At 36.3% G+C, this 22,238-nt stretch overlaps 1 long non-coding RNA gene across 1 annotated transcript; it reads right to left on the reverse strand.

Moving 5' to 3' along the window:
* Positions 1-20,737: 20,737 nt before the first annotated feature.
* LOC121266497 lies at positions 20,738-21,457 on the reverse strand. The gene is made up of 2 exons (XR_005940816.1): positions 21,178-21,457; positions 20,738-21,075 (listed from the first exon to the last, which is right to left on the reverse strand). It is a non-coding gene; the product is annotated as an uncharacterized LOC121266497 (long non-coding RNA).
* Positions 21,458-22,238: the final 781 nt, after the last annotated feature.

Here is a 22,238-nt window from a genome sequence, read left to right on the forward strand (position 1 = left end):
CCGCTCAGTTATAAAGTCAGTTTTCTCCTTATCAGCCTTCTTCATTCTTATTTGATTGTATCCCAAGTAGACATCCATAAAGCTTAACATTTTATGCCCTGTTGTTGAGTCTACTATCAGATCTATCTTTGGTAATGGAAAGCTATCTTTCGCGCAAGACTTGTTGATGTTGGTAAAATCCACACACATTCGCCACTTCCCATTGAATTTTTTTACTAACACCACGTTAGACAACCACTCTGGATAACGTGCTTCTTTGATGAATCCAGCTACTAATAACTGATCCTCCTCCTCTGTGATTGCTTCGTACTTCTCGGTACTAAAGTTTCACTTCTTTTGTTTTATTGGACGTACCTTTGGGTCTACGTTCAACTCATGTTCGATGACTTCCTCGCCTATCCAGGGCATATCTTTATGACTCTATGCAAATACATCTTTATGATCTAGAAGGAAATCTATAAGTTGTTGTCTTTCTTCTTGCGCCAATTTTGTCCCGATCTTCACATGACTTTCGAGATGGTTCTGCTCAAGGGTGACCAGCTCTAGAGGTTCATCTGCCTCACCATGCTTTAGGGTATCTTCATCCCTAGTCTCTAACTCCGCCGCCATTACCTGTGGTCCCAACAGGAGGATCGAATGCTTTTCGGAATCCACCATACTAACCTCCATTTGCCCTTGTCTGAGCTCTTGCACATAACATTCTCTGGCCAAGACTTGCTCACCGCGTACCTCACCTATTCCTCTTGGTCCGTATACCTCACATGTTGGGAACTTCATTTTTAGATGATAGGTCGAGGTAATGGCCTTTAATGCATTCAATGTGGGCCGCCCAATAATCGCATTATATGCCGACCGAGTTCTCACTGCTAAAAACTTAGTCATCGTCGTGGCAACATAATGATTTGTGCCTATAGATATTGGTGATGTAATGGACTCCATTGGTTGCACTGCATCTCCAGTGAACCTTTTTGGTGTAGTCGGTGCTAGTTTCAACTGCTCTTCACCGATCCCCATTTTGCTAAAAGCATCTCAGAACAAGATATCTGCCGAACTTCCATTGTCAATCAGTATTCTCCTGGTGGTAAAATTTGTCACCAACATTGTTACCACCAAAGCATCATCAAGGGGGTACATAACCCCTCGGCAATCTTCATCATCAAAAGATATCGTGGGGGTACTTGTACTCGAGGTTGTTTGATGGGCCTCTCTACGTTATAGATTTCTTCATATCTTGCCCACCTTGCATAGGTCTTTCTCCCTAAGGAAGTTGGGCCACCTCCTGCATATCCGCCGGCGATAGTGTGTATCTCGCCCAGAGGTTAGTTTCTTTTATTTTCATCTGCTCTCGTTCTTTGGCCCCAAGGTTCATTTGACCTCCTCTCCCTTTTCAGTGATTCCCGTCGCTTGGGGCTCTTACTTCTTCTTTTCTTGTGCTCATTCTTCCTTTCGTTTGTTCGTCGTGGGGGGTCATGTTCTGGGCGATCAATCGTTCTAACTCGTCATTGTTCCTCATTTCTTCTACTTTGCATTTCAGGTTGTAACAGTCCTCAGTTCTGTGTCCCCTTGTCTTATGATAAGTACAGTACTTCTCAGTTTGTCGTTCTTTCTCAGTTGGTTCTTCTTCTTTTGTCTTTTCTGAATAGTGTACATAACCACCACTATGGCTTCTTACATTACCATCCCGCCTTAACTCTTGTTGGTCTCTTTCTTCGCCCTTTGTCCTTCATCTCTGTCTTTCCTCTATCATCCTTTCATTTCCCGCTCACTCCTTCTTTCTGGTTGGGTGGTCAAAGCAATCAAGGTATCTTCAACATTAACAAAATTATCAGCCCTATCCATGAACTCTCGTACGGTAGAAGGAGTTTTTGGGGCTAGCTCAGCTATAAAAGGGCTCCTTGGCCAAATACCTCGCAATAGTGCTGCTAGCATGATTTCCTCGTCTCCTGCGTTTTCTGCTTGCCATGAATTGGGTCAAAAATCATCGGCCAGCTCTTCGAAACTCTCTATGACGTTTGGTTGCAGTGCACCAAACCATCCTCTCGCCGATCCCTTTAGAGTCAAAGGGAAAGCTCTACAATTAATTTCCCTCGAGAACTCGTGAAGTGTCATATGAGCTTTGAAAGTCTCAAGGTTCTCCACATGATCTTTTGAGTCATCATATAGGTCCATTGTCAGGACTTTAAATTTCATGGGCAGGGGTATCGCCAGGATTTCTATAGAAAATGGTAGATTTGTGCTTAACAACAATTGATTTACCGAATAAGGCGTTCCTATCTTCTTGGTTATCTCCTCATATTTGTCCATCAAGCTACGTACGTCATGGTACAGTTTCTTTGCTTCCTCGCTCTCTTGTCTTGATGGGCTTTTACCGCACTATGTGCCTCCATCTCTACCATGTCAGCCTAACTAGGTGTCACATCCTCGCTTGACGGCCCATTTCGTGACTTAAGAGTCTCATTTTCCTAACGTAAGGAATCCATTTTCGTGGTAAGCTTTTTTATCATTTCCTCCATTTCCAAAATCTTCTCTTCCATGTTTTGTGAAGTTTCTCCTTGATCAATAGTTGCCTAAGACCGAGTAGTGATGTGCATGTGTAAAGCATGCAAAGTGTTAGACTTAATCAATCTCACAAATGGCGCCAACTATTATGGATGTGTTTCACCGCCACTATCACCTGGGTAACTGGAGAGGATATTCCTACTAGTTAGCCCTTAAGATGGACCTGGGCCCTTACCAACAGCTAAAGCCCATATCGTTACCGAGGAGCCCACCACAGTACAAAAGACACCAGCCCATGGCCAATAACGACTGGATAAGCTAATACAGACAGGATAGCTATCCAGCCAGGATAGCTATCCAGCTAATGGTAAAAGATAAATGAGGTTATTATTTGAATTTTCTAAGAGATGAATCCTCATCTCTAAATTTGAAATTGAATAAAAGATAACCACTATCCATGAGGAAATAAAGATAGATCACGGAGCTTTATATAAAGGGAAAACCTAGGTAAGTAAAGGGTCGAATGATTGTTATTATTGTTATTATCCTCAAATTACTGACTTAAGCATCGGAGACGTTCTCTCGGGCCCCCGAGCTCTTTACACTTTGGTTGCATGTGATCGTGAGGTGGTGGTGGTGAAACACGTCCATAACACCTAATCGTTGGTTGACTGAGTGACATTAAGGGTCGTATTGCCGGTATGGTGGAGATTATTAGAACTCTAAGACTGTAAAATAGGGAGCATGTTACTTTTGTATCTTTTGCTATTTTCTAAATCTAGTTCATGTTATTAAAAATTATCGGTAGTGCGAAAAAGTGTTTCTACATGTATTTTTCTCATTTTAAATCAACAATTATTAAGTAATCTGTAAGGTTCAAGTTGCTGCACTTCTAGAACAAGTAACCAAGAACTCGTAATGCAAAGCTCATAAACACTCAACACAAGAATTGACTAAACAAGATTTAATTAGTAAACCTTGTAGAGAATTTTCGAGGAATTTTCAACCTCCCAAAACAGACTCTCAAAATCATTCACACAAAAACCATTATTCCTGCCTCTGCTTTTATAGAAGTAAATGGCCAACTAACTTTCTAAAACAATCGTATAGAGTAAAACGCAAGAATACAAATTTAAAATGCAGCTATCTATTTACATCATGAAACACAACGTTTCATTAAAGCCTCTAAATGTAGTTTCTAAGAAAATAAAACGCAAACTCTTCTCTGAAGATTAAAACGATTCATTTCATTAAAACCCTTCCTTCCTTCGATTCCTCTCGACGGCTAAAACCGTTGCAACTGACTTCCTAACAAACTTCTCCCATGGCTTCCCTGGTCTGCTCCACTTCAAGGCCTCTGCCAGGCACCCGTGACATCATCTTCTTGCTTGCCCTTTAGTATATTGTATTCAAAATTTTGCAAAGTAACTTTTGAATCATCGTTAATCCAAAATTAATACTAATTTTAATAAATTATATTTTATTATCTATATCATTTAAAATAAATTTACTTCAAAATCTCTTAGGTTTTGTTGAAAAAGTGTCAAACATCATTTTAAAGATCGTTGGCAAAGTTGACAACCATTTCCACCTTTTGTTTGAACGACATTGTTTCTCCATTCGAACTACTGCCTTTTGTTCAAAATTTCATATATTACAATTCAAGCAATCTAAATTTCGTTTGAACAGAGTTCATTATTTCAAGTCCAAAATGTAGGCAATTCTCCCGACAACATGTCCATACGGACTACTATAATACATTCGAATAGAAAAATATGTTTGTTCCAATGCTAGACGAGTCATTCGAATGGTAAATCTATTTGGGGACGATATATGTTTGCCCCAACTCAATATTCTTAAACAAAAAAAAATTATTGTTCGAACACATATTGGATTGTTAGCACTTTCTGCGATGAAATATCAATTTCGTCCCTAAAAGTAACTTTTTTCGACAAATTTCAATTTGTCTCAAAAAGTTTCATCTCAAAAGATTAAGTTTGTTGTAGAGTGGATAACAACCATTTTATTGCAAAAGATAGGTTGTGTTTTGCTCAATGTATCTCTAAGAAGGATTAGATTGGAAAATAAAGAGATAATTATTTTACAACTTTTACGCATCTTTTCAGTAGGATATCATCATTATAAAATATAGCTAGATACTGCAATTAATACAGTTACTTTACATGGATTAACACAACATTAATTGTCCTAATTAAGTTCTAATATTTGGAAAAGAATTAATACCTTATTTGGTGTCATTTCCAAATTTTTTTATTTGGCTATTAAAACATTATTGGAAAGGCTTGCCAGCCTCTCCTATATATATTAGCTCTCTCTTATTTCACCACCTCCACACAATCTCTCTCTCTCTCCCTCTCTCTCCCTCCCTTTGTGTGTGTATGTGTGTGCAGGTCAATATGTCACCGATCAGAAATTGGAACAACTATCAAAACTCCAATACTGAATTGGGCATCACAGGATGCGAGATACAACCATATGTTCTAAATCCAATATAGGATCAAGGTTTTTGTATCTCCCACCTTGTGATGCTTTCCAATTCACTACTCTAGTAATGAATTGGAAAGCATCCAAACCTTGATCATTGTCGGCTAATCCAAGTACTCAGAGAAATGATTGTCATAAGTTCCTAGTTCTCTTCACTTGATTGTAGGCTAAGTTTGATGTTGGTGGTAGATGAGTACTACTGTAATATGATGATATATAGATTTATATTATTTTCACAATCCATGCGAACTATATCTCATCTTATATTTAAAATAGCAATCAACATCTAAGTTAGAACAAACATCGGTTTGGCAAACAGGACAAATAATGTGAAATCATTACTTATCTCAGACGCTTAAATTAATGGGAACATATAAACTTATTTAGTTGTATTATACTTTATTACTTCCTCTCATTTGTTGGCCAAACTCTCTCCTAATGAGTGGACCCAACACGTGAAATATTTAAATAAATAAAATAAAGAGTAGAGTCAAGATTCAGTTTCAGAACCATTGCTCAAATAGTATGTGAAATCACCACTTATCTTAAAAGATTAAGCTGATGGAAAGGTATTTTTATTATTGCCTACTCAGTGGTCTGCTTTAGTTACCGGTCGAGTAACTCAAGGGACAAAATACTTTTGCAGCAATTATATATCTTCGTGTGTGTATGTCTGTGTGTTGTTTGAGATAAGGTTACCTTGCTTTTGCAGTAATTTCTTAATTTTCTTTCTTTAAGAGGCTTGAAGGATGGACAACTAAACTTAGACAACAAAGTAACGGAAGATTCGACCTGAGAATTATGTTTACTACTTGTTCTGATAATACTAGTTTTTATTGACTTCTATTACCTCTAAATAAGGAAAAATTAAAGCAATTGAAATCTAGACATGTAAAATTCTATGGAATCTTCCATGCATGCAGTATTACCATCATCGTGAAAATGCACGTCAAACATTCTGGTCAACCTGCATTGAGGTTGTCAATTTTCTGCTCAATCAATCTTATCCAAACAAATAGCAGAAGGCAAATAAGGGGCATCAAACGAGGATAATTTAGTGTGTTGCATATGCACGCGCGCTGACACACACACATATTAATTACATAGTAAGTTATTCCTCTTTAGTATTTTTCCTCTATATTCAAATTTCTATACCTCTTCTTAGGCACATAAATCCTAGTATAGAGGAAGAATACTAAAATAAAAGGAAGTCGACATCTATAGTTTCTAAAATCAGTTGCAAATCTAATAAGGAGAAGAAATGCTTCTCATCCTGCAATATTCATGAAGGATATGCGAGTGGAGCACTTCTTAGAGGTTTGATATGAGAAATTTCTTGATTCTGCAAATATTACATAAAATTCTACTTAATTACTTCAACATGTACAAAAAATATATATGCAAGTAGTGCGAGTAATGAAAAAATCCACAATAACACAAATTTCACACAAGTCAATCATTTTATTCGATTAAGGTAAATATCCTAATAAAGTGTTATGCCATTAGTGCAACAGGAGATCAAATGGAAAGACTTTTGGAGTAGATTGGGTCATGTAGACCATCAACCCCTTAATTATAATGCAATTGTTCTTAAAATTATGGACAATGAAATACATGGATCGATAGAAGACAAGATAACAGTTATGCCTATTGTAAATTGAGAGACCTACAACACATTTTAATTAGTCTAACTTTTCTTCATCACGGTGTGAATGTTATTTGAATTCGATTAGTATGTAGACTCAAAAGAGCAGTTTGAAAAATGATTTTCTTTTTTCTTGATTCAAATATATGTTAGACTAAAAACAATTCTAGAATGCGGAATAACACTTTAGAAACGAGAATTGATAGGTTTTAATGCCAAGAAAATTACCTCCAGCCATTGATACTATTCACTATTTTTGCTGCGTTTCTCTCTGTGTTTGGCACTTCCAAACTCTTCTCCACTCTATTTTGATGGTGTAATACCAAAGGGAATTGAGTAAGTGAGTCTGGGGACCAAACACTGTATTTATAGCCGAAGCCTCCATCAAACTTCGGTATTTACATATCCCACGTGATCCTATTTTCATGGAATCAGTTATGAACGTGATGAAAGAGTAGTGAACCACTTCAAGGACTCTTAAGTGATAGACTCGTTCTCACGAACGTCTCTATGAGAAACGGTCAACATTCTCCCACTTAGTCCACACTCCTAATCTAAGATTTCATCTTAAACCCATCGATAATCTCCATTTAAGTAATAAATACATGAATCATGACGATAGGTCCTCTAATGACAAGTATTACCTTCTATGTATTATTATGTATTTATTCTTTAAACATTATAATTTATGTGGGAACAATTTCTTAATGAATAAACCCTATGTTTATTCTTGGTCCAACATAGATGAATTTTTTCTCAAAATTTAAATTAAGATGCACATCAATATGAGAAAAAACACCAAAATATTTATGAATTTCATTAAAATAACATTGTTTATACAATAAAAAATTATATAATGGAACCAAGTCTCATGTTCACTACATGATCCTTGAATTTCAACGGTGGCATGCCCTTAGTCAAAGGATCAATGATCATTAGTTCAGTGCTTACGTGCTCAATGACCACTTTATTTTCTTTAACACGTTCCCTTATGGCTAAATATTTAATGTCGATATGTTTATTCTGACTCCCACTTTTGTTATTTTTAGCCAAAAAAACAGCAGCTAAATTGTCGCAATACATTCTCAATGGCCTAGAGATCGAATCCATAATTCTAAGCCCAGAAATGAAACTCTTAAGCCATACACCATGTGAAGTAGCCTCAAAACAAGAGACGAACTCGGCTTCCATAGTGGAAGTGGCAGTCAAAGTCTGTTTGGCACTCCTCCATGATATAGCTCCACTGGCCATCAAAAATATGTATCCTGATGTTGATTTGCGTGAATCAATACAGCCAGTAAAGTCAGAATCTGAGTAGCCAATTACTTCCAGATTGTCTGTTCGTCTATACATAAGCATGTATTCTTTGGTTCCTTGAAAGTACCTCATTACTTTCTTTACAGCTCTCCAGTGGTCTAAACCTGGATCACTCTGATATCGTCCCAACATTCCTACAGCAAATGCAATGTCAGGTCTTGTACAGACCTAACCATACATTAGGCTTCCGACAACAGAAGCATATGGAATGTTCTTCATTTGTTCCTTTTCAAGATCGTTCCTTGGGCATTGGTTCAAATTGAACCATCACCCTTCACAATGGGAGCTACACTTGGTGAACAATCCTTCATCCGGTATCTCTCTAAAACTTTATTAATATAGGTTTCCTGAGACAGATCCAAGATACCTTGAAATCTATCTCTATGGATCTTAATGCCAATGACATAAGATGCCTCACCCATATCCATATCAAAATTTTTAGAGAGGAATTGTTTCACCTCATGCAGCAAACCCTTATCATTGGTTGCTAGCAAAATCTCATCCACATATAAAACAAGAAAACATATTTTACTCCCACTAACCTTCTGGCATATATATTGATCCATAACGTTTTCTACAAAACTGAATGAAGAAATTGCATTATGGAATTTCAAATACCATTGTCGAGATGTTGTTTTAAACCGTATATGAATTTCTTGAGCTTGCAAACCAATTGCTCACCATCACTAGAATGGAATCCTTCAGGCTGTTTCATGTAAACCTCTTCCTCTAGATCTCCATTGAGAAATATTGTTTTCACATCCATTTGTTGCAACTCTAAGTCAAAATGGGCTACTAATGCCAAAATAACACGCAAGGAATCTTTCTTAAATACAGGAGAGAAAGTCTCCGTGTAATCGATTCCTTCTTTCTGAGTGAATCCTTTAGCAACGAGTCTTGTCTTGTATCTCTCAATGTTGCCTAATGAGTCTTTCTTAGTTTTAAAGACCCATTTACATCTAATGGCTTTTATACCATTAGGCAACTCAACAAGATCCCAGACTTTGTTACTCTTCATAGAATTCATCTCTTCCTTCATGGCATTGTACCATAATTCTGATTCTTTGCAACTCATGGCTTGTGAAAAGAACTCGGGATCATTTTTGGCTCCAATGTTATAGTCAGATTCTTGCAGATACACAACATAATCACTAGGAATTGCTGATCTCCTTGCTCTAATAGATCTTTTTAATATTGCATCATCATCTTCCTGAGAAGCATGTGGTTCAACTTGTTGTTCAAAAGTTGTTGGCACTTTTGAACTACTTGATCCACTGGAACGTTGTCAGCAGCTTGTGGAATGTCAATGATTGGTTGTTCAACACCAGTTTGCACTTGAAGGGTATTATAAACAATAACCAATCTATCACTTGAGGTGGAAGGTTAAGATCCTGAATGATCATTCTCAGAAACTATGTTCCTGGTTTGATCGCTCCCACTGATCAAGTCATTTTCAAGAAACTTTGCATTTCTTGATTCAACAATCTTAGTACTGTGAAATGGACAATAAAATCTATAACGCTTACACCTTCAGCATATCCAATGAAATACCCATTAATGGTCCTTAGGTCTAGTTTCTTCTCTTGTGGATTATAAATTTTCACCTCAGACGGGCATCCCCAAAAGCACATATGTCGCAAACTCGGTTTCCAACCTTTCCATAATTCAAATGGCGTTTTAGGAACAACCTTGGTTGGAACTCGGTTTAATATATACACTGCTGTCTTAAGTGTTTCAGCCCACAATGATTTAGAAATATTGGAGCTGCTAAGCATACTCCGCACCATGTCCAATAATGTTTGATTCCTTCTTTCTGCTACACCATTCTGGTTCGGTAAACCAGGCATGGTGTATTGGGCAACAATCTCATGCTCTTGAAGAAACTTTACAAATGGCCCAGGTGCTTGTCCATTCTCTGTGTATCTACCATAATATTCTCCACCTCTATCTGATCTCACGATCTTAATTTGCTTATCGCATTGTTTCTCTACTTCAGCCTTAAATATTTTGAAGGCATCTAATGATTCGTTCTTGTTATGAAGCATGTAGAGATACATATATCGTGAGTAATCATCTATAAAAGAGATGAAGTATTTCTGACCATGTGAGTCCATGTCTAGACTACATATATCAGTATGTATGATCTCTAATATGTCTGAACTCCTATTGGCACCTTTCTTTGACTTGTTGGTCTACTTTCCTTTTATGCAGTCTATACAAATCTCAAAATCAGTAAAATCCAGAATATTAAGTACCCATTCATTTACTAATCTTTTAATTCTATCTATGGAAACATGACCTAATCTCCGGTGCCATAATTTAGAGGAATCTTCATTAATAACACATCTTTTAGTGCCAGTGTGAACATGCATTGAATCATAAGTGGTATTATTTTGTAAATTAATGCAGTAAAGACCATCAGACAAAATACCATTCCCAATACAATCAGATTTATAAAATAAACTGAATGATGAATATGAAAAATTAAATGAATATTCAAAAGGTACTAGTCTTGAAACTGAAATCAAGTTTCTAGAGAAACTTGGAATATAAAAGGTCTTTTCCAATTTTAAAACAAAACCACTAGATAAAATTAAATAGCAAGTTCCTACAGCTTCCACATGTGAGCCCATCTTATTTCCTAATAAGATGTTTCGCTCACTTCCCATTGGCTTCCTTAGGTTTTGCAAACCCTGCAAGGAATTTGAAATGTTGATTGTTGATCCAGAATCAATCCACCATGTGTTAATATTGACATTAACTATATTAGATTCATAACAAACAAGTGAGGTTGGATTACCTTTGTCTGCAAGCCATTTCTGGAATTTGGCGCATTCATTCTTCATGTGTCCTTTCTTTTTACAGAAAAAATACTTGGAATCTTTCTTAATACCACCTTGTGGAGGTATTTTGCCTTTTTCTTTCAGTTTGGCTTGAGATTTTCCCTTTCCATGCATTGCCAACATTGCACTTTCACCCTGTTCTATCATCAGTCTCCCTTCCTCTTGAACACACATGGTCATGAATTCATTAATTGACCATTTATCCTTATGTATGTTGTATGAGATTTTGAAGGGTCCATATTGATGCGGAAGGGTGTTCAAGATGTAGTACACCAGAAAAGACTCCGACATTTCAACTTCGAGTTTCTTCAATTGAGCCACATTGTCCCTCATTTGCATGATGTGCTCACGCACACCTTTCACACTAGTGAGCCTTAGGGATGAGAACTTCATGATTAGGGTGCTTGCTAGTGCATTGTCTGAAGTAACAAATTGTTCATCAATGGCCTTTAGCAAGTCTCGGACCTTTTCATGCTGATCGACAGAACCACGAATACCAGCAGAAATTCTAGTCTTAATGAACATCATGCTGAGGCGATTAGATCGCTCTCATCGCTCATCGCACTCATCGCTCATAAAGTGCGATGGCTGCTGCATTGCTGGTATCAATGAGTGCTGGTGGTTCGTCTTTCCTTATAGCATAGTCTATGTGCATCCACCCTAAATAAAGAAGAACTCTCTTCTTCCAGACTTTATAATTATCTCCCTTAAGTTCAGGGATATCATAACGAATATCAGAGAAATTTGTAAGTTGTGTAACTGCATATAGATTACATGCTTACGTTAAAATTGAGGCCTAAATAAATATTCATGTTTTACCAATGTAAATCATGCTTAAAAATTGAATCTAATGACATAAAATTGCCTGTGGGCTAAATTTTTTAATTCAAGTAGATCCAATTAATCTATATGATAGAATTTTATCAAATTATTTACTTAATTCATAATTCTAAAGGATATATTATGATTTGATGTATATTCTATCTTAGACTTTTATGATAAAACTATCAAATTATTTACTTAATTCATAATTCATGTGGGTAATTTATGAATAACTTGATATTTTATCCTAATTAATAATATAAATATAATAAAAATTCATGTGGGATAAAATTTATTATATTAAGTATAATTAATTAAAATTAATGTCTAATATTCTTTATGTGATCCTAATCAATCATAATAATTTTTCTTAATTAAAGATGCTGTGGCTATTTTCTAATTAATTAAAATTATATGGATCACTAGACATTAAATTTCATAAGACTAGCTTAATGTTATGAATTACATAATACTAACATGTTATTATTATGCACAAATATACTCACAACATAAGCATAAATATTGCACAATCAAAACTATAATATTATGCATAACATTTAATTTAATGCTTTAAACTATATACTCATCCAAAAATTGCATGTATTAATATAAAGCAAAATTAATCAATTCAAGCAAACTAAATATGAGCATAATAAACAATTTACACTACAATTATCCAAATTGCATATAATTAAATTAAATAAAAATTATAAGCACAAAGGGCATGAGTCCAAAAAACCCGCTTTTCAAGCTATCTAAATAAAAGTGGATTTTTTTTTTTTTATATATAAACAAACCCATATAAACGACCTGGAAAAATGACCTGTCGTTTTCCTTATTGTTTAAAAGAAAAAACCAGCCATGTAAACGACATGTCGTTTTTATTAACCTTATAAACGACGTGTCGTTTAGTTTCAAACTTGTTAAATGACTTCCAAACAAAACGACATGTCGTTTTTATCAAATTGAAAATGACGTGTCGTTTATCATTATACAGGATACAAACTCCTGAAGTAAAAGACATGTCGTTTTCATCAAATTGAAAACGACGTGTCGTTTGGGTCGTCTTCAACCTCCAGACAGCACGCAGAAACACGATTTTCAGACCATTTTTCACGTCAATGTTTTTAATCACAGAAAGTTTAGAAAATCTATTTCTAAACTTCTTTCAAATCAAAACCATCTAAAAATCAAAACTTAAAAATTTTGAAAATTTTCGGCCAAAAACAGAGATGAACCGAGTTTTGAGTTTAAACACCAAGGCAAGGGTAAAAGGTGCTCTAATACCAACTGTTAGACTAAAAACAATTCTAGAATGCGGAATAACACTTTAGAAACGAGAATTGATAGGTTTTAATGCCAAGAAAATTACCTCAAACCATTGATACTATTCACTGTTTTTGCTGTGTTTCTCTCTGTGTTTGGCACTTCCAAACTCTTCTCCGCTCTATTTAGATGGTGTAATACTGAAGGGAATTGAATGAGTGAGTCTGGGGACCAAACACTGTATTTATAGCCGAATCTTCCATCAAACTTCAGTGTTTACGTGTCCCACGTGATCCTATTTTCATGGGATCAGTTATGAACGTGATGGAAGAGTAGTGGTCCACTTCAAGGACTCTTAAGTGATAGACTCGTTCTCACGAACGTCTCCGTAAGAAACGGTCAACAATATATTATTGATATCATTTCTTATGGCAACAGCGGCCAAGGTTGAATAGAACTTAGCGAGAAAGCTTAGATATGGCAACAGCGGTCAAAGGCTGGTGAGGGTTCGGGAACTCCTCCTCAGCGAGACCTACTACACCAACAACAACAGTCGGACGTACAGATGGCCTTGTTGATATTGTGCGCATGCACAAAGATCCATACTACAATTGCTGAGTTACGAACCGGTTTGATCGATGACATAAAGAGGATCAAGATGCCTATCGTTGGTTGACTGAGTGACATGGAGGGTTGACGTATTGATGGTATGGTGGAGATTATTAGAACTCTAAGATTGTAAAATAGGCAGCATGTTACTTTTGTATCTTTTGCTACTTTCTATATCTAGTTCATGTTATTAAAAATTATCGGTATTGTGTGAAAGTGTTTCTACATTTGTTTTTGTCAGTTTTGATGAATAATTATTAAGTTATCTTCTTACTTGCCCTTTAGTATATGAGAAATACTTGGGATCCCCTGATATTGGGTCCGACAGTGTATTTTTTTTTTACTTAGTGATTAAAGAAGTATTTTTTAATGATGTTGTGAATTTTTTTATTTTTAAAAAATATTTAAGTATACCAAAAAAAAAAAAAGAATGAAAATAAATCAGAAAAAATAGAAAAAAAAATTTTTTTTGCCTTCTCGGGACATCCTCGGGCTACATCCCTCGGGGGATGTAGAACTACTCTTAGTATATTGTATTCAAAATTTTGCGAAACAACTTTTGAATCATCGTTAACCCAAAATTAATACTAATTTTAATAAGTTATATTTTATTATCTATATCATTTAAAATAAATTTAGTTCGAAATCTCTTAGGTTTGGTTGAATCAGTGGCAAAGGTTGCTGACAAAGTTGACACATTTTATCAAACTAATCGAGTCAGACTAATCGAGTTAGACTATTCAAAAAATAGATAAACTCTTCTGTTTATAATTATCTTGTATGAATAACATTTTCATCTTTTTAAATACTATAAATTACTAACATGCACAATATTTAAAATATAATATTTTAATATCACATTTTATGTTTTTAAAAAAACTCTAGAATAAAATATGTATTGAAAACCAATACTTCATGAACTAGTTTGAACATTCGAAGTAGCGTCCTTTGTTCAAAATTCCATATATTCTCCTTGAAATTTAAATATAATTATAGTAAAATATTTTTTTTAATGAGTTAGTTACATAATCTATATTAATAATTCACTTCATTTTAATTTAGTAATTTGAAGAATTTTTTATTAATTTATTTGAAAAAAAAAAAAGAAATAAAATAAAAAATAACTTGGTCAAATCGAACAGACCGACCCGACCGGACTAGACTGATAGCTACTGGTCCGATTGGGTCCCTATGATTGTTCGGTCCGGTACGGTCCAGAAAAATGATGGATCGAAAACTTCGGTCCATCACCCCCCGGACCAGACTAGACTGATTTACACCCCTATCTGTTCCAATGCTAGACGAGTCATTTGAATTGTAAACCTATTTGGGGACGATATATGTTCATCCCATATCAATATTTTAGAACAAAAATATTATTGTTCGAATGCATATTGGATTGCCAGCACTTTTTGCGATAAAACATCAATTTTGTCCCTAAAAGTGACTAAAGGGGACGAATTTCAAATTGTCCCAAAAAGTTTCATCTCAAAAGATTAAGTTTGTTGTAGAGTGGATAACAACCACTTTATTGTGAAAGATAGGGCGTGTTTTGTTCAATGTATCTCAAAGGAGGATTAGATTGGTAAATAGAGAGACAATTACTTTACAACTGTTACGCATCTTTTCAGTAGGATATCATTATTATAAAATATAACTGGATACTGTAATTAATACCATTACTTTACATGGATTAACACAATGTTAATTGTCCTAATTAAGTTGTAATGTTTGGAAAAGAATTAATACCCTTTTTGGTGTCATTTCCAAAATATTTTATTTGACTATTAAAACAGTACAAAAGAGGCTTGCCGGCCTCTCCTATATATATTAGCTCTATGTTATTCCACCACCTCCACACAATCTCTCTATCTCCCTCTGTGTATGTGTGTGTACAGGTCAATATGTCACCGATCACAAATAGGAACAACTCTCAAAATTCAGTACAGAATTGGGCATCACATGGTGCGAGTTACAACCATATGTTCCAAATCCAATATAGGATCAAGGTTTTTGTATCTCCCACCCTGTGATGCTTTCCAATTCACTACTCTAGCAATGAATTGGAAAGCATCCAGACCTTGATCACAGTCGACGAACCCAAGTACTTACAGAAATGATTGCCGTAAGTTCCTTGTTCTCTTCACTTGATTGTAGGCTAAGTTTCATGTTGGTGGTAGATGAGCACTACTGCAATATAATGATATATGGATATATATTATTTTCATAATCCATGCTAACTATATCTCATCTTATATTTGAAATAGCAATAAACATCTAAGTTAGAACAAACATCGGTTTGGCAAACATGACACATGATGTGAAATCAATACTTATCTCATATGCTTAAGTTAATAGGAACTTAATTAGTTGTATTATAATTTAATACTCTCACTCACTTGTGGGCCAGACTATCCCCTAATAAGTGGATCCAACAAGTGTAGAGTCAAGATTCGATTTCAGAACCACTCCTCTAATAATATGTGAAATCACTACTTAACTAAAAAGATTTAGATGATGGAAAGGTACTTTTGTTATTGCCTACACAATGGTCAGCTTTAGTTACTGGTTGAGCAACTCGAGAGACAAAATACTTTTGCATTAATTCTATATCTGTGTGTGTATGTCTGTGTATGTGCTTCAGATAAGGTTGCATTGCTTTTGTAGTTCTTAATTTTCTTTCTTCGAGAGGCTTGAAGGATGGAGAACTGAACTTGGACAACAAAGTAATGGAAGACTCGACCAGGGAATCATGTTTACTACTAGTTCTGATAATACTAGTTTTTATTAACTTCTATTATCTCTAAAGTAAGGAAAAACAAAAGCAATTGAAATCTAGACATCTAAAATCCTATGGCATCTATTTACATTGTAAATGATCATAACTACAATGTTTATTTTGGTAAATTACATGTACATATATGTATATCGACGATGGAAGCTTCCATGCATGCAGTGTAACACCCCGTATTTTAGTGTATTTTTATAGAAGGATTATTTTTATTAATTCAAAAATTTATTCTCTTGTTTTAAATTTATCGGATATTTTTAGATGGTTTATTTTATGATCTTTAAATTGTGAAAAAATTAATTTGAGATGTTTCATTAATATTCATTATTGTTATGCATTTAAATTGTTCTTCTTTTAAATTAATTGATTGTTGGATTTAATTATTTGATTTTCATTGTATCATTACGTTTAAATTATTTTAATTAACTTGCGATTTTAAAATCTTTTCCGTTGGATCATTTTTGTGACCCAAGATGTGAGGATTGGACCTCATTTCTTTCCCTCCACTTTTCTTTTTCCTCCTTTTTCTTTTATTCTTTTATTTCTTTTCTTTTCTCTCCTTCTCTCTCTTCTCTCCCGCGGAAGCTCTCCTCTCTCTCTCCCCGCGTCCACGTCTTTCTCACCCAGCCCACCGCAGTCACGCCGCCATGGCCGACACCGCCCAGCCCATCGTCTTCCCCTTCCTCTGGCGACCAACTCCCTTCAATCTTAGCCTCCCTCGCGCCACCGGTAGCCTCCACGAACCACCCAAAGTCGCTGCCTTCTCTTCATTCCAGCGCTGCCATTGCACCACCTCCGGCCACCATTTCTTCACCACTTCATCCTCGACCTCCTAGCAACCCAATTGACCCAACCCCAGCTCCGATCCGTCACCGGTGAAGCCTATTTATCTCCATCTCCGATTTCGACATTTTTTGCCTAAAACCACCCTTTGCACCGCCACCCACGGAAAACCACCACCACCATTGGCTTCACCGACCTCTCTAAGCCCTACCCAATCAATTTCGGGTTTTGGTTTATCTCCGTTCAAAAATGGGTATTTGAGACCCACGGCCACAGTGCATTTTGCACTGTTCTGCAGCTGTGTTGCCACTTCTTACAGCTCCGTGATCCTTCGAAAATTATTATATAGCACTATAAGTATTTTCTCAAAGAACTTTCGTGATTTAAATGTATTTTTGCACTAACTCATTTTATCTGTGAACTGGTTGATTATGCCGGACTGAGTTCGAGGAGTTCGGGAGTCGGATGGATTGTGGACGAAGTTGTTGTGTGTTTGGTTTGCATTGTTGGTTGTTGGTTGTTGGTATGATGTTGTTCATGTACATGGCATATTGCACGCATGATCATGTTTGTAAATGAAACTGGGTTTTCGTGTACATCATTCATGTTCATGTGTTTATTGAAAACTGGGTTTTCATGTACATACATTCATGTTCATGTGTTTATTGAAAACTGAATTTTCATGTGTTTGTTTGAAAATTAGATTTTCATGTGAAATGATTCTGAATGTGTTTGAAACGACTGAATATACTGGTTTGAGAAAAAGGAAAAGATACTGTAGGGATGGTGGTAAGCAGGGATGGTAGTAGAGTCCCGCCTGCGATTCCCGCCTACAGTGCATGCGGTAGGGATGGTGGTAAGCATAGATGGTGGTTGTGTCCCGCCTGTGATTCCCGCCTACAGTGCTCTAATAAGTATTCATTGTGTGTGATAAGTATTCATTGTGTGGAAAAGAACTGTAGGGATGGTGGTAAGCAGGGATGGTGGTAGAGTCCCGCCTACGGTGCACGCGGTAGGAAATGTGGTAAGCAGGGATGGTAGTTGTGTCCCGCCTGTGATTCCCGCCTACAGTGCATGCAGTAGGGATGGTGGTATAGTCCCGCCTGCGATTCCCGCCTACAGTGTCCGATAAATGGTTTGTTTTGTGTGAATCATTTTCTGGAAAAATGACGGACTATATTTTTGGACCAAAATGGGATTTTGGCGTGTGTTGGAAATAATCATTTTTCTGGAAAAAATGATATTTTATGGCTAATCGTATTTTGTCATATGCATGCATATTGATTGCATTAATATGTTTTTATCCCTAGAGTTGTTTGGTTTATACTTACCTATGGTATCATTTTATGGTATCGCAGATTTTGATACAGATGTGGATAACGAGCCTTAAGCTTGGCTCCGCTGGCAGAGTGATCTGGGATTACTCCTGTTTATCGAGATTCGTTTTTATCAATTATTTATGTAATTGTCTTGCATTATATTTTGGGATGACTGTATAACTTTTTAAGAATAATTTATTTTGAATATTTGTATTTAAAATTCTGGTACTTGGTTGACTATTATAATATCCGCTGCGACTTTTATTGTGCACATTTACATGTTGCACACACTTGAGCACATTTCGTTGGGATGCGTGGCCGTGTTGTCATCATCCCGACGTCACGATTCCCGTATTTTTTGTACGTGGGAGTCGGGGCGTCACATCCAGTATTACCATCATCATGAATATGCATGCCGAACATTCTGGTCAACCGTTGAGGTGTGTTGAGTATGCGAGAGCACCATTACACACACATATATATTAAATACATATAGTAAGTTATTCCTCTTCAATATAGAGGAAGAATACTAAAGTAAAAGGAAGTACACATCTATAGTTTCTAAAATCAATTGCAAATCTAAGCAGAAATGCTTGTCATCCAATATTTGTGAAGGATATGCGACTGAAACAGTGGAATCTTCTTACAGGTTTCATATCAGAAATTTCTTGATTCTGCAATTTGTAACTGAACTAGAAAAGTATATGTTGTTCACATTCTCGTCTCAACTCTCAAGTGGAAGTTAGAATGTGGGAAACAGTTGAAGAATTTTTGGATGAAGCACATAAAAATCAACTTAATTACTTCAACATGTAAAAATAAAAAGATGCAAGTACTGCGATTATTGAAGAAGTCAACAATAACACAACTTTCACATAAGTCAATAGTTTTATACAATTAAAGTAAATATGGTAATAAAGTGTGCGCGTGACTAAGCATTACATGCCATATCCTGCTGCACTTTATTTGCCATTAGTGCAACAGGAGAAATGGAAAGACTTCTCGAGTAGATTGGGTGTAGACCATCGACCCCTTAATTATCACCCAATTGTTCTTAAAATTTGTGACAATGAAATACATGGATAGAAGACAAAATCACAGTGATGCCTATTGTAAATTGAGAGACCTACAACACATTTTAATGAGTCTAACTTCTGTTCTTCACGACGTGTGTATGTTATTTGAATTCTATTAGTATGTAGACTCAAAAGATTGACTCAAAAGAGCAATTCAAAAAATGATTTTCTTTTTTCTTGATTCAAATCTATTGATTCTGTTTCTTATGCAAATGTAATTTAAAAGATTAGTTCCGACTATTAAAAAATTAATTTTTTTTATATGGATCTCATGTCTTATTTACTTTTTTCAAAACGATTACGCAGTGGTTGTACAATTCACAGTTGCAAATATCTTTTCTCCATTTTGAGTAAGTCCTGTAACCATGGTATTCCAATAAGGCATGTCCCCTCTCTGGGACTCTCTCAAATAAAAGTCTCATCCAACCTCTTATTCTGTGCATAACCTGTAATCATAGCATTCCAAGAAACTACATATTTTTGGGGCATCCAATCAAAAAGTGCCCGTGCCTCATCAATCCTCCTATTTCTCGACAAACCCACAACCATCACAGTCCACGATATAAGATCCCTTTCAGGCATCCGTTAGCCTCCGTGCCTTGTCAATCATCCCACATTGTGCCAATGCCGCTATAATGGTATTCCACGAAACCCCTCTCCGGCATCCTCTCAAACAAATCCAAAGCCAAATCAGCCTTACCATTTCTTGCATGCCCATCAATCATTGTGTTCCAAGAAAACACATTCTTAACCGGCATCTTAGAACAACCACTCCGCTTCCTTAATCCTATTTAACCTTATATACCCACTAACCAAAGTCGTCCAAGTAATCACGTTCTTCTTAGCGTCCACTCTATCAAACAACCTCCTTGCCTCCTCAACCATACCACACTTGTTATACCCCGTGTTCACTGTAGTCCATGTCACCACATCTCTCTCACACATACCATCAAACACCTGCTGTGCTTCTCCTACCTATTTTACCCTCTCTTCCAAGCTTGGTGATCAGCCAATTTGACCGTGCCACATTCGAGTTTGCGCTATAATCTCTTCCAGGTGTCGCAAATCTGGCCATTACCGTCTCATTCACCAAGTGGTAAAAATAAATTCGGCATCCATATATAAGCTTGGGATCCGATAACAATGGGATACTACTTCGGACTCTGTTCAAGATTGGTGATCTAGCAATACTGCTGCACTGTTTTACAATAATTGATACTCGAAAATAAGCTGACATGTTAAGCAAGAATCTAGGAGTATACTTATAAGAAATGCTAGGTGGACTTCAAAAAATGAAAATGGAGAAAACCACTCATTCACTTCATATATGTTGGAAGCAACTTCTAAAACATATATATATATATGTTAGAAGCGTGGCAAGATTTCACCCATCATTTCGCCACTACCATTAAAAAAATGGCTCAATACGATAAAATTAGTTCTTTCTTTGGCATCCCACTGCTTTTATGTTTGAAGCTCTTTTTTTCTTCTGGTTCTTCGAGCTTACAAAACATACCCATAGCCATGATGATGAGCCTCTTCATGAAAACACTCCCACATAAAAGAAACCTTACTGTAGTGATTTACTATACAACGTTTGCTGCAAACATTAAGAGGCCGACCAAAAAACTGAAGTATACTCACAGAAAGGGTTATCAGTATAACATATGAGAAACAACTAGCAGGGTTCCAAGAGACAAACCCAGGTAGTGTTGAATTTGACAATCCAATCAGCCAACATGGAAAGGACCAATCTCGCCGGTTCTGAGAGAGCTGGCAACATCATCAGCAACGATCAGGCAAGAAGAGACCCAGACAGTCAGAGCCACCCACACCATCTCTGCCATCCAAAGGGTCACGGCCCATGGCATTGCCATTGTCTCTGAATCTCTCTGTTTTTGCTTTCGAATCAAACGATTCAAACCCAGATATCGTTTTTGTATCTAAAGAAGACCCATTTGAGGATCAGAGCACTTGTTTGGAAATAATGAGTCATCGGAGATAATATAAAAAACAAAAGGTGAAGTGAAAGGAACAGGCAAGAGTTGAAGGTAAAATATATGTGCACGGTAGAATGACAAAAAGAGTCATTTATCCCTCATTCAACAATCCAAAGTAAATTTTGTGACAGACTCTTAATTATTTATTTTTTAGGTTAGAGACACTTTTATTAAATTTACTTTAATTAATTCTTCTTTCACAAAGACCAATAATCCTACCAAACTTGAATTAAGCCAATTCACTTGTTATACCATTGGAAGAAACTCGTCAATTTCTCCTATTTTTTATAAGTTCAATTGATGTTCTCTGATTTACTAGCATTTCAATTGAACATCTTAGAACATGGGATTACTTCTACTATGTGAGGGCCCAAGTTTGTGTGAGTGTGTGTCTTCTTTTTTTAGTAGGCCCAAGGGATTGTAGTAAGTGGGTTCTTTTATTTTGTGCGTCGGACTGGTGTTAGTGTGAAGTGAGTGGATTTCAGGTCCAATCCGTGTGCATGTATGCCAAACGCTTTCCCCACATGAAACGGATGCAAACCTTTCTTCTTGTTCCTTCTTTCTTTTCTTTTTCTTTTTCTTTTCTTCTTCCTCCTACAACCCATGAGCCCTCCCCGACCCAAGCCACTGTTGCGCCTTTGCCACGCATACACCGAGCACGAGCCACCACCACTGTCACCTGCACCACCTCCACTTCCACCCAATCCGCACGACTCTCTCTCTCTATCTCTCACTTCGACCTATGATAGCCTTGGCCATGGAG

Source organism: Juglans microcarpa x Juglans regia, chromosome 5D, assembly GCF_004785595.1.
Source record: "Juglans microcarpa x Juglans regia isolate MS1-56 chromosome 5D, Jm3101_v1.0, whole genome shotgun sequence".
NCBI lineage: Eukaryota > Viridiplantae > Streptophyta > Magnoliopsida > Fagales > Juglandaceae > Juglans > Juglans microcarpa x Juglans regia.